This window comes from Oncorhynchus kisutch, linkage group LG21 (assembly GCF_002021735.2).
Source record: "Oncorhynchus kisutch isolate 150728-3 linkage group LG21, Okis_V2, whole genome shotgun sequence".
NCBI classification, from domain to species: domain Eukaryota; kingdom Metazoa; phylum Chordata; class Actinopteri; order Salmoniformes; family Salmonidae; genus Oncorhynchus; species Oncorhynchus kisutch.
Genome location: NC_034194.2, coordinates 17,599,611 through 17,614,692, shown reverse-complemented (window position 1 = coordinate 17,614,692; position 15,082 = coordinate 17,599,611). Strand labels below are relative to the sequence as shown.

General features: G+C 43.4%; 1 pseudogene; it reads right to left on the bottom strand.

Moving 5' to 3' along the window:
• Positions 1 to 374: 374 nt before the first annotated feature.
• On the bottom strand, positions 375 to 13,857 carry LOC109866194 (DNA helicase MCM9-like; annotated as a pseudogene).
• Positions 13,858 to 15,082: the final 1,225 nt, after the last annotated feature.

The following is a 15,082-nucleotide window of genomic DNA, read 5'->3' as shown; positions in this document are numbered from 1 at the left end:
AGACACACAACCAATCTCCCAGACACTTGCCTTTCCATTTCCATTTCATGTGATGCGTGTCATGAAGTGTTGGGCTAATGACATTACACTCAATGAAATTGAAAAATGTGACGTCATATCACAGTTTCCTAGCTGCGTAGTGCACTCCGTGACAGAGACCTCAGCAACAGCATCCTCCACATGGAAACATCAACCTGGCACGTGCTGCAAGGGACCAAGGGAAACATAATACGCTGTTTGATCACATATGAACGACTATAGTATAAAACATTCGTATAATAAATATTATTTTAAATATGAATTATTACAGTTTCAGTAAATACTAAACACCTTAGTAAATTAACTAAACCTAATTGAGTGCAGAAGGAAAATAATTATATTATATTTGTCCCGCTCTCTGCGAGGCGGCTGAGGCTCTCCAGCATGCGGTCGGTGGTGTGGGCAGCGTTCCTGCTGTCGCTTTGCTTCTGCAACTGGTAGTAGCCTCTGGACAGAATGGAGTTGGCCTCCTCAGACACCCGCGGACGCAGCCCCTTGGTAGGGCAGAAATAGGCCTTCATCTTCTCCATGCACCACAGAGACTCCTATGACTGGCTGGGAGCTCCTGGAGGGCAGATGAAGGCGTTATTATTATCAGGGTCATATTCATTATCAAATCAAATTTGCATTTGTCACATGTGCCGAATACAACCTTACCGTGAAATGATTACTTACAAGTCACCAGACAGAAGGACTGAAAACAGGAAGGGACTACCTGAACTTGTTTATTAAGAATTGTTTTCAGTTGCAAAACATTTTTTGCTACATTTTTCCCTAATGAGTAGGACCCGGCCTTCAGTAACCACAGCTCTGAGTGGTCGTCTTGATAATGACACACCAATTAAACTGGGGCGATGACGTAGAGAGTATACATCATTGGCTTTTATTCAACATAGCTCTTCCTCATGCAAGTAGTGTGGGAATTATATTATGCAAATCATCATGTGCTGGATTCCGGGGAAGAGAGACCATACGAGGTCTCAAGTCTAATTTGCAGCGTAGCGTAGCTTAACTTAACTTAACGATATCATATCCCAGTGATTCTCCTCTGTAATTGGTGGATATCTCAGGCACTAAGAGCAGTGCTATTACACTCCACTTCTAGAGAGATGGTTTTATTTGATCCCTGTTCTGTACTTCAACTGATCCTATGTCATTAATTGCCCGGAGAGTCCTACCACCTGGTTTTCCAGGTCTGAATCAATCTCTAACATCCAGTAGGACCAGGACCAGGTCAAAACGGCTGAGCAGGGATCTGGCTAGGGCCACGTTGACCGACACAGGCACGTTGGGGTCCTCCTGGCCCTTAAGGGTTGGATGCTGCCAAGATGGTTGTCCCGGTGTTCAGTTTACACACAATGCTGGGAAATACAGAGGGAAATACAGAGGGAAATACAGAGGGAAAGACAGAGGGAAAGACAGAGGGAAATACAGAGGGAAATACAGAGGGAAAGACAGAGGGAAAGACAGAGGGAGATACAGAGGGAAAGACAGAGGGAAATACAGAGGGAAATACAGAGGGAAAGACAGAGGGAAAGACAGAGGGAGATACAGAGGGAAAGACAGAGGGAGATACAGAGGGAGATACAGAGGGAAAGACAGAGGGAAATACAGAAGGAAAGACAGAGGGAAAGACAGAGGGAAAGACAGAGGGAAATACAGAGGGAGATACAGAGGGAAAGACAGAGGGAAATACAGAGGGAAATACAGAGGGAAAGACAGAGGGAAAGACAGAGGGAAATAGACGACAAAAAAATCTATGAAGGAAATAGAAAGACGCATTATGTGTCATTATGTCATTATCTTTTTAATGCCTACTGACATTATCGTGTTCGACATGTCTAACTCTCAACCCACAACAGAAGTAAAGACCAATTTTGAGTGCAAGATAGGAATTCTATGCAGTAGAGCAAGAGGCTTTATAGAACCGCCCTCTGGAATTATATTATGACTATATACATATAAAAAGTGTATTTTCTTTACCCTGCACCTTGGCCACAGTGATGGTCTGCACCAGCAGAGGGCAGACAGACCTGCGGAAGGAGAGCAGATCCCAGCAGTGAGGACTGAGAGGGGAGTGATTTTAGCAGCGTACTTCAGAAACTTTCTACCTGCAGAAGATGAGACTCGCCTAAACAAAGACCTAATTACAGATCTAGAATCAGATATTAACATGAACACGGTTATTTTCAGTATATAAGATACAGTTGAAGTCGGAAGTTTACATACACTTAGGTTGGAGTTATTAAAGCTTGTTTTTCAACCACTCCACAAATTATAGTTTTGGCAAGTCGGTTAGGACATCTACTTTGTGCATGACACAAGTAATTTTTTCAACAATTGTTTACAGACAGATTATTTCACTTATAATTCACTGTATCACAATTCCAGTGGGTCAGATGTTTATATACACTAAGTTGACTGTGCCTTTAAACAGATTGGAAAATTCCAGAAAATGATGTCATGGCTTTAGAAGCTTCTGATAGGCTAATTGACATCATTTGAGTCAATTGGAGGTGTACCTGTGGATGTATTTCAAGGCCTACCTCCAAACTCAGTGCCTCTTCGTTTGACATCATGGGAAAATCAAAAGAAATCAGCCAAGACCTCAGAAAAAGAAATTGGAGACCTCCACAAGTCTGGTTCATCCTTGGGAGCAATTTCCAAATGCCTGAAGATACCACATTCATCTGTACAAACAATAGTACGCAAGTATAAACACAATGGGACCACGCAGCCATCATACCGCTCAGGAAGGATACGCATTCTGTCTCCTAAAGATGAACGTACTTTGGTGCGGAAAGTGCAAATCAATCCCAGAACAACAGCAAAGGACCGTGTGAAGATGCTGGAGGAAACAGGTACAAATGTATCTATTTCCACAGTAAAATGAGTCCTATATCGACATAACCTGAAAGGCCGCTCAGCAAGGATGAAGCCACTGCTCCAAAACCGCCATAAAAAACAGACTACGGTTTGCAACTGCACATGGGGACAAAGATCGTACTTTTTGGAGAAATGTCCTCTGGTCTGATGAAAAAAAAAATAACTTTTTGGCCATAATGACCACTATGTGTGAAGGAAAAAGGGGGAGGATATAAGCCGAAGAACACCATTCCAAACGTGAAGCACGGGAGTATCAGCATCATGTTGTGGGAGTGCATTGCTGCAGGAGGGACTGGTGCACTTCACAAAATAGTTAGCATCATGATGAAGGACAATTGTGTGGATATATTGAAGCAACAAGACTTCCACAACATCACAACTCTTCCATCTCAAGACTTCAGTCAGGAAGTTAAAGCTTGGTTGCAAATGGGTCTTCCAAATTGACAATGACCCCAAGCATACTTTCAAAGTTGTGGCAAAATGGCTTAAGGACAACAAAATCAAGGTATTGGAGTGGCCATCACAAAGCCCTGACCTCAATCCTACAGAACATTTGTGGGCAGAACTGAAAAAGCTTGTGCGAGCAAGGAGGCCTACAAACCTGACTCAGTTACATCAGCTCTGTGAGGAGGAATGGGCCAAAATTTACCTAACTTATTGTGGGAAGCTTGTGGAAGGCTACCTGAAGCGTTTGACACAAGTTAAATAATTTATAGCCAATCCTATCAAATACTAATTGAGTGTATGTAAACTTCTAACCCACTGGAAATGTGATGAAAGAAATAAAAGCAGAATAATTCATTCTCTCTACTATTATTCTGACATTTCACATTCTTAAAATAAAGTGGTGATCCTAACTGACCTAAGACAGGGATTTATTTTTACTAGGAATAAATGTCAGGCATTGTGAAAAACTGAGTTTAATGTATTTGGCTAAGGTGTATGTAAACTTCCAACTTCAACTGTATGTGAGAGAAATGGGCCCATGTTTAGAACAAGGATACATACCTCTTACCTTTGTTCCATAGGGATCTATTCTTTGCACCCCACCGGCTAACACCGTAGCAACAGATAACTTAACTACGTACATCCAAAACACCTGTGGGCACAGACTCATGAGAATCTACTTCCTGCCTTCAGAATGGAAAAAGAACACCAATCAAATTCCATAAACTCTTCATGTCCATCTCATAGTATTTATCATGTAATAATGACTATTAAATAAATGTAAAAGTAGTATTTAAATCTATATGGCAACAGTTAGTTAGGTTAGTTTCTATGTACCAGCTATAGGGTCATGTTTGCTATTGTCCCAGGGCTAGTCAAACTCCTTCTGCATGTCCTCTAGGACCAGAGCTGCCATGGTCTGCTCATTGTTCACTTCAATAAAGTTGGCTTTCAACACTAGATCCAGTTCACAATGTGCGCCCTCATACAGGGGCTTCCATCGCTGACAAACTACTCCATGCACTGTGACATCGTCTTGTTGACAATTTTAATTACAATAATGAGATTTTAGAAAATCAGCCCAACATTCATTGTGATGTCACTAATCCCTTTAAAAACATTCCTATTCATTAAAAAAGACTCCTATTCATCTATTATGACTTCATCTTGGGTGAAAGCCAATCATACAGTATTGTGATGTTATCATAAACAAAATGACACCCCAATGTAACATCCATATATCATACAGTATTATGACATCATTGGTCACACATCACACTGTGGAATTCCAATACTCAGTGATGTCACAATCTACCTGGCAACATAATGATGTCACCTCTGCAAAACAAATAATTGTTTAAAAAAAATCCCATAATATGACATCCTTTATGTAACAAATCACACTGTGACGCCAACTGTAATACTGCATCATAGTGATAACCCACTGGGCACACACTGGTTCAATAAAGTTATGTTGAACCAACGTGGAATAGACATTGAATTGACATCTGTGCCCAGTGGGAAGTGAAGTCATAGTGACCAGTGTTACCTGATTTACAGCTGTCCACCAGATCATCCTCCAGAATGACCACCATGGAATACTGCCCACAGACAGCCTGAACCTGGACACCCAGATCAGCAGGGAAAGGGGGGCCGCACCCTGATAGGCTTACAATTTCTGTTTGCAGATGTTATTTAACAGGATGTTCCACCTTCAACCCACAGTAGGGTTATACAATGTGTAAAACAGAGCTACAGCCCCTTGTCCCCCAGCCAGTCAATCACCTGCTCATGGGTCTTAATCTGCACTTAGTCCCTGCAAGCTGCTGGGTAGGTGAACTTGGTGGCAGGTGAACTTGGAGTTGCAGAGGTCCTGGTTGGGGCAGTAGGTGGGAGCTCCATCCTGCAGTAGGTGGGCAAGTCGGTTTGCAGGGAGAGCACATGACGGCACCTAGTGCACATGACGGCACACATTTAGTCCCTTGTACTCCAGGACCTTGGTCACACTGGGGCGGATGACCGTGTCTGTTACGAACAGGAAGTGACCCGCGTTCCGAGACTTGGGGATGTTCTCCCTGGTGAGCTCTGGACACAGAGGAAGATCTGAGGCGTGATGACACATTCAGCAGAGAAGGTAAAGGTTATGGACATCAAATAGACCAAGGAGCACTGGACTAGACTTTAAATCAAAATTGATAATACAACTGCACCAACATCCCCAAGTCTCAGAACACGGGTCACTTCCTGTTCGTAACAGACATGGTCATCCGCACCAGTGTGACCAAGGTCCTGGAGTACAAGGGACTAAATGTGTGCCGTCATGTGCTCAAGTTCAGCATTACTTGTCATGCTCAATATACACCACCAGATGGGGATCTCTACCCACTCTTGTATTGAGGAGAGATCGCTTACATCTTGCATGAGTCAAATAAAACACACTACATAGAAGATGCTTGGCCTACACATCTGGCACAAGTTGTTGCCTTGCTGTACCATCTGTTAAGTAGCCTACAGTATTGATTTTCAGTGGATAAAACTACCTAATGGAGAGAGTTCTAAGGGAGAAGCCTAGCCATCTTTTATTTTAACAGGTAGCTTAAAAGTGCCCGCATACTAGGTTTGGTTTGCTCCTAGCAGAACTTAGTTAGGCGAAGTAAATGTCTGTGCCTCGCATACTTCCTTCAAAGACCTTTGCTTAAAAATGTAAAATATTACTGTTTGTTCCTATTGAGACGCCGTAGCAACAACATAGCCAGTATACACTTCTAAAAATAGTCTGAATTAATCTAAAATAAGGCCAGCATCCCGGAGTCGCCGCTCCACTGTTGATGTTGAGACTGGTGTTTTGCGGGTACTCTTTATTGAAGCTGCCAGTTGAGGACTTGTGAGGTGTCTGTTTCTCAAACTAGACACTCTAAAGTACTTGTCCTCTTCCTCAGTTGTCCACCGGGGCCTCCCACTCCTCTTTCTATTCTGGTTAGAGCCAGTTTGCGCTGTTCTGTGAAGGGAGTAGTACACAGCATTGCACGAGATCTTCACTTTCTTGGCAATTTCTCCGCATGGAATAGCCTTCATTTCTCAAAACAAAAATAGACTGATGAGTTTCAGAGGAAAGTGCTTTGTTTCTGGCCATTTTGAGCCTGTAATCAAACCCACAAATGCTGATGCTCCAGATACTCAACTAGTCTAAAGAAGGCCAGTTGTATTGCTTCTTTAATCAGGACAACAGTTTTCAGCTGTGCTAACATAATTTCAAAAGGGTTTTCTAATGATCAATTAGCCTTTTAAAATGATCAACTTGGATTAGCTAACACAACATGCTATTGGAACACAGGAGTGATGGTTGCTGATAATGGGCCTCTGTAGATATTGTAGATTATCCATAAAAAATCATCTGTTTTCAGCTACAATAATAAATTTACAACATTAACAATGTCTACACTGTATTTCAGATCAATTTGATGTTCTTTTAATGGACAAAAATGTTTGCTTTTCTTTCAAAAACGATAGTGTACATATGACCTCAATTACCTTGATTAACCTGTACCCCCGCATATTGACTCGTTACCGGTGCCCCCTGTATATAGCCTCGTTACCGTTATTTTATTGTGTTACAGTTTTTTTTATTTTGTTTAATGTATTTTTAGTGAAAATATTTTCTTACTTACTTAAAAAAAAACTGCATTATTGGTTAAGGGCTTGTAAGCAATGTTCCCACTAAGCTGCGCGCTTAGTGGGAGGGCACACAGCTCCAGTGGTGTAAAGCACTTAAGTAAAAATGCTTTAAAGTACTACTTAAGTAGTTTTTGGGGTATCTGTACTTTACTTTATTATTTATATTTTTGGCAACTTTTACTTCACTACATTCCTAATGAAAATAATGTACTTTTTACTAAATACATTTTCCCTGACACCCAAAAGTACTCGTTACATTTTGACAGGAAAATGGTCCAATTCACACATCCCTGGTCACCCAGGGCTCACTAAACACAAATGCTTCGTTTGTAAATTATGTCTGGGTGTTGGAGTGTGCCCCTGGCTATCCATCAATAAAATAAATAAAAATTAAATGGTGCTGTCTGGATTGCTTTATATAGGGAATTTGAAATGGCTTATACTTTTGATACTTAAGTACATTTTAGCAATTCCATTTACTTTTGATTCGTAAGTATATTTAAAACCAAATACGTTTAGATCTTTACTCAAGTAGCATTTTACTGGGTGACTTCTCTTTTAGTTTAGTAATTTTCTATTAAGGTATCTTTACTTTTACTCAAGTATGATAATTGAGTACTTTTTCTACCACTGCGCAGCTCCCCGGGACTGCCGTGCAGAACAAATATCAGCCCGCACAGAGAAGCACGAGATTAAACTAAAGTTTTCCATGTTAGTTAACACTATCAATGTTTCCCTTTCCTGTGGGAATTGTGATCAAATCAACACAATATTACCCACTTTCAATGCAACATATCGAAACCAAAACGAACTATGCAATATTTAATATGCAATACGAACTATGCAAGATATTTTGTTGTAGGCAGGACACATCAGTGTAGAATTATATTGCATTGACACTGCACGACTCAGGCCCGTACTCTACACAGACCCGTGTGCCATAAACAATCAGAACCGGAATAGGCCCAAATGCAAATAGACCATTGCCATATATGGATCTGTGCCATTCACTTTGAACTGAAGTGTTTTTACAGCATGACCGGTTGTGATTAAATTGCGTTTGTTTTGAGATCAAAGTGAGAGCTACATGTAGCAACGTGTGCACTTTTGTTCATATCCTTTGCTAGTTAGTGAGATATTAGCCCATTTATAGATCATTTGTAGTCAGCAATGAGGGCGTGACTGCTTCCTACAAGAGCACAAAATGTGTGCATTTCTTGACATCTTTGAAAAGTGAGTCAGGTAAAGAGGGTTTTTTTTGTCTTAAAGAGGCAGTGTTGTATTTTGAGATAGGCATGAATAAGCTAAGTAGCCAATAGGCAGAGGGTAGTATAACTTGTCTGATTCTGTGTAATAATGGTATGTGAATAATGCTGCATTTTATTTTGTAAAGTTGTTTTATGCATCAAACAACAAGATTTTCAGTCACAAGTGGATAAACAGGTTCATGTCGAGCCCTGCAGCTTTTCTTAAAAAGTCTCATAGAATGTAGACCTACATTGAACACCACACATGGGCTGCTACTGTAGGCTGAATGATAGAACAGCTATTTCTATGTAAAAAAATATTATGGGATGCATTTTCTTGATTGTTTTTGATGGTAGGCCGCTCTGGTAGGCCTACATTATGATCAATTAGCCACAGTAGCCTACTTGACCACTGTTAAAACTAACTTAAATCGGGTACAGCCTCAGTGTTCACAGTGAACTCGCCCTGGAAGTTGCACAGAACTTTCACAATGTTCAAGTTTGCACTCAGCAGAATAGAAATGTGCTCAGTGATGAAAACATTTGGAGGGAACATTGCTTGCGAGGAAGCATTTCACGGTAAGGTTTGCACCCGTTGTATTCGTTGCATATGGCAAATAAAATTGGATTTGGATTTGATTTAATAGGTGACATTGCTCTTCTTTCATCCCACGCACTGACAAAATATAAAAGGAAAATAGGCCTTTATGGTGGATCCAATGCAATATTCCAGCCCACCAAATGCTATCATGGACTCACGGAACACATCATCTCTCTCCATCTAGCATCTTAAATGGCATTCACATTGTACGTCCACATCTTCAGTGCTTTTACATGAAGCCCTGTCCATTTTCTCAGTGAGATTAGACAACTCCGATTAAAGATGCAGCCCACATACAGCGGTCCTCTCCACAGAGAGACATACTTTGTATTTCGAGCGAGCAACATGTTGAAAACATCGAGTCATCAAAAGAGCCCAGCATACCCTGAGGAGAAAGATATTGGTCTGACCTTAAACATTGCTGTGTTGTAGTAACATTCCCCAGCAGAACACACACGGCTACATCACCAAGAGCCCTTTGAAGCGCATCCTCTGGCTAATTATAACTGCTGTCTGTACCAGTGAGACCCCAGACTGCAGTGCACAATGGCTAAAGTAATTAGGAGTGGAGGTTGACCTAGGACGGCTGACACAGGAACATGTATAAACCGGTACTTTGTTTTGGTTCTAAGCGGTTCAGAACTTTATTTTGCTGGTCGGAATAGTGTAACAGAACAAAAATATGGTGAATCATAATGAAGGAAGTCGACAATCTACTGTCAAATCCTTTTCAATCCTTGTCATATGAAGATAAATTATAGATAAAACGTATCGTATTGACATGCACTGTCAACTTTGGGACCTTATATAGACATCATGTCACGCCCTGACCTTAGAGAGCCTTGTTTATTCTCTATTTCGTTAGGTCAGGGTGTGACTTGGGTGGGCAAATCTATGTTTCTACTTCTTTGTTGACCTAGTATGGTTCCCAATCAGTTAATCGTTGTCTCTTATTGGGGATCATACTTAGGCAGCCCTTTTTCCCACCTTAGATTGTGGGATCTTGTTTTTGTGTAACTGCCTGTGAGCAGCCCAGAACGTCACATTTAGTTTGTGTTTGTTTTGTTTGGTGAGTTTCGATTTATTAAAATATATGGAACTCTACGCACGCATGATATGTTCCTTGGTCCGCTCATTTCAACGCAAGTGTCACGCCCTGGTCTTAGTATTTTGTGTTTATATATTTATTTGGTCAGGCCAGGGTGTGACATGGGTTTATTTTGTGTTGTGTTTTTGTATTGGGGTTTTAGTAGGTATTGGGATTGTGGCTGAGTAGGGGTGTCTAGCATAGTCTATGGCTGCCTGAGGTTCTCAATCAGAGTCAGGTGATTCTCGTTGTCTCTGATTGGGAACCATATTTAGGTAGCCTGGGTTTCACTGTGTGTTTGTGGGTGATTGTTCCTGTCTCTGTGTTAGTTGTCACCAGACAGGCTGCATAGGTTTTCACATTTTTCCGTTTGTTGTTTTTGTATTGTTCGTGTTTTCGTTTTCATTGAACATGTATCGAACTAACCGCGCTGCATTTTGGTCCGACTCTCCTTCAACGGAAGAAAGCTGTAACAGAATCACCAAGCAGCGTGGTGACAGGCAGCGACAGCAACAGCAGCGAAAAGAGGAATGGACATGGATGGAAGTTATGGACAGCAAGAGTATAGAGTATACGACTTGGGAGGAAATAGACAGGTGGGCGGTCGACCCAGAGAGAGTGCCGGAGCCCGCCTGGGATTCGCTGGAGCAGTGCGCAGTGCGCCTCGCCTGTTCAGCGCTGTCAGAGCCTTTCTCCTCTCCAGCGCTGTCGGAGTCTCCCGCCTGTTTAGCGCTACCAGAGCCTTTCTCCTCTCTAGCGCTGCCGGAGTCTCCCGCATGTTCAGCGCAGCCAGAGCCTTCCTCCTCTACAGCGCTGCTGGAGTCTCCCGCCTGTTTAGCGCAGCCAGAGCCTTCCTCCTCTCCTGCGCTGCCGGAGTCTACCGCCTGTTTAGCGCTACCAGAGCCTTCCTCTCCAGCGCTGCCGGAGTCTCCGGCATGTTCAGCGCAGCCAGAGCCTTCCTCCTCTACAGCGCTGCTGGAGTCTCCCGCCTGTTTAGCGCAGCCAGAGCCTTCCTCCTCTCCTGCGCTGCCGGAGTCTCCCGCATGTTCAGCGCAGCCAGAGCCTTCCTCCTCTACAGCGCTGCTGGAGTCTCCTGCCTGTTCAGCGCAGCCAGAGCTGCCAGCCTGCATGGAGCAGCCTGAGCTGCCAGTCTGCATGGAGCAGCCAGAGCTGTCAGTCTGCATGGAGCAGCCAGAGATGTCAGTCTGCATGGAGCAGCCAGAGCTGTCAGTCTGCATGGAGCAGCCAGAGCTGTCAGTCTGCATGGAGCAGCCAGAGCTGTCAGTCTGCATGGAGCAGCCAGAGCTGCCAGTCTGCATGGAGCAGCCAGAGCTGCCAGTCTGCATAGAGCTGCCAGTCTGCATGGAGCAGCCAGAGCTGCCAGTCTGCATGGAGCAGCCAGAGCTGCCAGTCTGCATGGAGCAGCCAGAGCTGCCAGTCTGCATGGAGCAGCCAGAGCTGCCAGTCTGCATGGAGCTGCCAGTCTGCATGGAGCAGCCAGAGCTGCCAGTCTGCATGGAGCAGCCAGATCCGCCAGTCAGCCAGGATCTTCCAGATCCGCTAGTCAGCCAGGATCCGCCAGTCAGCCATGATCTTCCAGATCCGCCAGTCAGCCAGGATCCGCCAGTCAGCCAGGATCTGCCAGAACCACCAGCTAGCCAGGATCCACCAGTCAGCCAGGATCTGCCAGAGTCTACTACCTGCCTGAGTTTCGTCTCAGTACTGGGCTTCCTCTCGGTACTAGGCATCCTCTCAGTGCTGAGCTTCCCCTCAGTGCTGAGCTACCCCTCAGTCCCGAGCTTCCCCTCAGTCCCGAGCTTCCCCTCAGTCCCGAGCTTCCCCTCAGTCCCAAGCTTCCCCTCAGTCCCGAGCTTCCCCTCAGTCCCGAGCTTCTACCTCAGTCCCGAGCTGCCCCTCAGTCCAGTGGGGTCCTTGGTGAGGGTTATTAGGCCTAGGTCGGCGGCGAGGGTCGCCAATCAAAGGACTCATTACAGGGGGACTAAGACTTGGTTGGAGTGGGGTCCACGTCCCGAGCCGGAGCCGCCACCGTGGACAGATGCCCACCCGGACCCTCCCCTATGGGTTTTAGTGTGCGGCCGGGAGTCCGCACCTTGGGGGGGGGGGGGGTTCTGTCACGCCCTGGTCTTAGTATTTTGTGTTTATATATTTATTTGGTCAGGCCAGGGTGTGACATGGGTTTATTTTGTGTTGTGTTTTTGTATTGGGGTTTTAGTAGGTATTGGGATTGTGGCTGAGTAGGGGTGTCTAGCATAGTCTATGGCTGCCTGAGGTTCTCAATCAGAGTCAGGTGATTCTCGTTGTCTAATTCAGAGTCTCATAGCAAAGAGTGAAAACATATGTAAATAAAGTATTGCTGTTTTTGTTTTTTTATACATTTGCAAAACAATATGAAAACCTGTTTTCGCTTTGTCATTATGGGGTATAGTGTGTAGATTGATTAACATGTTATTTTCATTTAATCCATTTTAGAATAAGGCTGTAACGTAACAAAATGTTTTAAAAAAGGGGTCTGAATACTTTCCGAATGAACTGTACATATAACTAGGAATAAAGGGACTAGGCAACAGGATAGATAATAAAGAATAGCAGCAGCTTAAGTAATGAGTCAAAAAAGTTAGTGCAAAAAGAGTGCAACATAAGAAAATGTGGAAAAAGTCAAAGGGTCTGAATACTTTCCAAATGCACTGTATACGGTAGCTAAGAAAGCAATACTAAGTGTATGTTGTGCAGTAAACTGTTAGTAGTTCATGTGCCTCACCCTAATAATTTGCTCCCTTTACCCCTAATTTATTTTATTTTACATTTATTTAGCCTATAGCTTGTTTTTAGAGAAATGCCATCATCGGATATTGTAAGAGCTTTTATTGTCTGCTTATATGCCCCCTTTATTTATCCTACGGTGTACAGGGAGAACACTGTAAGAACGGCCCACGTTCTGAATTCTATCGCTGTACATTTCAAAAGTGCTGAACATTGACTACGTCCATCCTCGCTCGCTCATTAATGTCTTAATCAAAATTACGGATAGCCTCTTATCCACTCATTGTCCCCTTATGCCATAGTTTGTACATCTCAATTGTCAGTAGAAACCACATTTGTTTAAGCAAGTCAGCCATATCAGCTATGCTTTTTTAAAGGCAGTAAATGAGACTGAATTAACTGTTTCGCTGCCAAACATAGCTCTGCTGGTTTGGATTTTGCACTGACCAATATGGCTGCCATTTTCACCCCATTCTGGAACTTTGAGGGTCTATAATATAGTCCCTCTACTAATATAATTGGATCTCTATGTTAAGGGCCTGTTACCTGTGATTCGGGCATGCAGGTGGTGTTTGACCTTGTGCCAGCCTTGCTGTGTTGAGTTCACTGACATCGTCTTGGCGGCTCTGTGAAGGGCGTTGTTGAAGATGTTGACGCCTACCCCTCGCCGGGTAGGCGTTAAAGTAGTCTCCCACCTCCATGTTGGCTTCGAATAGTGTCATGGTGTTGCTGACCACCGAGTAGTGGGCATCTTCATCAAGCGCCAGAAGGATCTGCATGATGTCAGTCGTGTGGTGCTCTGTTACATACGCCTCAAACACTTGCCCTATCAGAGCTACCAGCTCAGGTTTATCAACATCATGGATCTGCAGGGGTGGAATATGCTTTAAATGTAACAAGCTGTGTCATGTATGCAATGGTCTGTGCAGCCAGATGACATCTCATATAGACCCAAAGGGCTCATCTGTAGTGTCTGGCTAGTAAACTGACGGTGAAATTGGTAGTAGAGGCAAATGTGGACAGCAATCTATCAGGTTGGTGATAGTATGTCCAGCTAATACGAATGCGTCAGTTCTGTACGCTAGGAGATGCATTCGCGTCAGACAAATGCGCGTGGACCAGAGTTTGTGTGTTCTATTCTGGAGAAACAACTGGTGGATGCAGAGACGTGTTTGTCAACACTAACAACTTTGGTGAGTTACAAAAATATATTGAAGTAAGTCACTAAACAAAGCCCGGAAAATAATTCCTCTAGAGGGCCGAAGATCCCAAAACACAGCGAAGAGAGACGGTTCGCTAAGTGTGTCGTTGGATCGAAAGAAAAGCAGCGCTGCTCTCGTTTCAGCTTCCTCCATTTAAATTTTACATGAATATAAAAATGATTCCCCTATACCGACGACGGATCAGCTACTAGCGATATTACCACCACTGGAAATAGTCTTTATTATGCTTACTAAATACTAATGCCCTGAATCACAGATTGGTCACATCATTGCCCTGTTACACATCATGAAATATACTGAGGCAAATAACTACAGACAGCAGCCTAATTGTAACGATTGTCGTTGGTGGAAGACGGAGTAGACCAAAGCACAGCGTGGTACTTGTTCATGATACCTTTAATAAACTGAACCCTGAATACAAACAAACAAACAAGAGAATAAAGGAAAACCGAAACAGTCCCGTATGGTGAAAACACTGTAATGGAAAATAACTACCCACAAATCATAGTGAGAAAACAGGCAGTATGGTTCTCAATCAGAGACAACGATCGACAGCTGCCTCTGATTGGGAACCATACCAGGCCAAACACAGAAATACAAAACCTAGAACAAAAAATTTAGAATGCCCACCCCAACTCACGCCCTGACCAAACTAAAACAGAGACATAAAAAAGGAACTAAGGTCAGGACGTGACACTAATGAAATCTCCAATTTGGACTCCAGACCAAAGGACAAATTTCCACCGGTCTAATGTCCATTGCTCATGTTTCTTGCCCCAAGCAAGTCTCTTCTTATTATTGGTGTCCTTTAGTAGTGGTTTCTTTGCAGCAATTCGACCATAAAGGCCTGATTCACACAGTCTCCTCTGAACAGTTGATGTTGAGATGTGTCTATTCCTTGAGCTCTGTGAAGCATTTATTTGGGCTGCAATTTCTGAGGCTGGTAACCCAATTGAACTTATCCTCTGCATCAGGAGTAACTCTTGGTCTTCCATTCCTGTGGCGGACCTAGTGAGAGCCAGTTTCATCATAGCTCTTGATGGTTTTTGTGACTGCGCTTGAATAACTTTCAAAGTTCTTGAAATATTCCATATTG